Below are 1,938 nucleotides of genomic sequence, written 5' to 3' on the forward strand. Positions count from 1 at the left end.
CCCATACGCTTAGCTACCAGCGGAGCTAACTGGTAGATTAAACTGTCCTCCTCTGTTTCGCTCGCCTCTGGCCCGCCTATATCAGATACACCGATGTTATTGGTGCAGCTTGGCTACAAGGGTATAGTCAATGAGCAGCATTACTTTGACAAACTGACCGAAGAGCCGGTTGATTAACCCGACTTGTGTCACTGAACCAGGAAAATCGATTGCCAAACGTCAGAGAACCAACTCACTTGTGGGTTTTTTTTTTACCTCATAAGCGCCTCCACAGGAGTGGTGGTAGAATCAATCAGGAGCCGAGCAGCACCAAAAGAGTTGTTGAAGAGTTGTAGATTGGAGACCGCACACCCGGCTACTGAACGAGGCCGAATGTAACCAAGCAACCGCTCGAGTCTAATGTAATCAAGCGGTGTCTTGGTTCTCGGCAAGTTTGAGTTATCAATCAAGCCTTGTTTCTGATACATTTTAGATCATTTTTTTCATGGCAGTTCACACATTATTGATAGGGAAGTACGTCACATACAAATACACGTCATGTTTTCTTGGTATATAATAATAAAACTAAAGGGAGACTTGGTATACAGCCCGATCCGGTAGGGGAGAGTTCTAGCCCGACCAGGCTCCTCTCTTTACCCTGTCTCTCTTGGTTTTGCTGTAATAGTTTTAGACAGCTGGGGACATCCTTTGATACACTGAGCTCCTCTCTCCTCTATCTTTCCATCTTTTCATTTATGTGCATCCATGTCCCAGAAATGCGTGTTACTAACCTAGCTCTGGGGAGTCATTCCCAGCATGTTCCCTCGGATCAGAGAGGCTCCAAAATCATGGTAGCAGCTGTCGCCATGGTCCCGCTACACGTTCTGCGGTGCCATGTTCATCTGCTACACTCTGCGGAGCCCAGCTACGTCCTGCTGTGCCTTGTAATGCCGCACAGTGCCCTGCTATGCCATGAACTACTACAAGAAACTGCTACAAAATACTATTTTTTCTATTTTTGTTATTTCCACTAACCAACCGGCCCGTCAGAACACCGCCTACCAAGAGCCTGGGTCTGTCCGAGGTTTCTGCCTAAAAGGAAGTTTTCTCGCCATTGTCGCACTGTTGCTGCTGGAGGAAACTAATAGAACGGTTGGGTCCGTGAAATTCTGGAGTGTGGTCTAGACCTACTCTATCTGTAAAGTGTCTTGAGTAACTCTTGTTATGAATTGATACTATAAATAAAATTGAATTGAATTGAATTGGTAGTTATGTTAAGTTAAATGTTTCTTACATGGTAGGTAGGCTGTCACGAGGAGACCACACCAGGCAACTGTACAAGACCGTAACCATGCCTAGTTCATGAGTCTATGGAATCAAACGGGTGTCTAGGTTCTGGGCAAGTTTGAGTTATCAACCGATCACAGAAGCCTTTATAGCTCGTACATTCATTGAGATAAACAGCTTGTGTCTCTTCAGTTGGGTGCCATTAAACCATTGCAGATTAGGTGTCACGTTGGCTCAGTGGTTAGCACTGTCGCCTCACAGCAAGTCGGCCTGGAACGGCGTTCTCACCAGTTTTGATCCCTGGTCTGGGTGGGTCCTTTCTGTGTGGATTTTGCATATTCTCCCCTTGTTTGTGTGCAAAACATGTACGTTAGAACCTACTCCAGTCTTTTAGGGTTAGGGTAGACAGAAGTACTCTGTTGCTGCTGGAAATTTTGCCAGATGTCACTCTTTTTGGCCGGATGTCTGTTACTAGGACTATCGTTAACTGCTCCTAAGATCTGTACAGGGTAAATCTAGACCAATCTGAGTTTTATGTTGGACAACTGAAATAACTTTTGAATGTACACGTTCCACCAAAACAAATTCCTTCCCAAGGTTATTTTGCAGTGGCACCGTGGCTCTGTCAGGCCATAAAGATTGTGATTAGTTTAAAGAAATGCCAATAAACCA

The 1,938-nt window shown here is 45.1% G+C and overlaps 1 long non-coding RNA gene across 1 annotated transcript in view; it reads left to right on the forward strand.

Moving 5' to 3' along the window:
• Positions 1–1,422, forward strand: part of LOC116669876 (uncharacterized) — a 13,433-nt gene extending 12,011 nt beyond the window's left edge. Inside the window, exon 3 of the long non-coding RNA XR_004326896.1 lies at positions 1,249–1,422. This is a non-coding gene — a long non-coding RNA (uncharacterized LOC116669876). The remainder of the gene's footprint in view (positions 1–1,248) is intronic.
• Positions 1,423–1,938: the final 516 nt, after the last annotated feature.

Source organism: Etheostoma spectabile, chromosome 20, assembly GCF_008692095.1.
Source record: "Etheostoma spectabile isolate EspeVRDwgs_2016 chromosome 20, UIUC_Espe_1.0, whole genome shotgun sequence".
Lineage (NCBI taxonomy): Eukaryota > Metazoa > Chordata > Actinopteri > Perciformes > Percidae > Etheostoma > Etheostoma spectabile.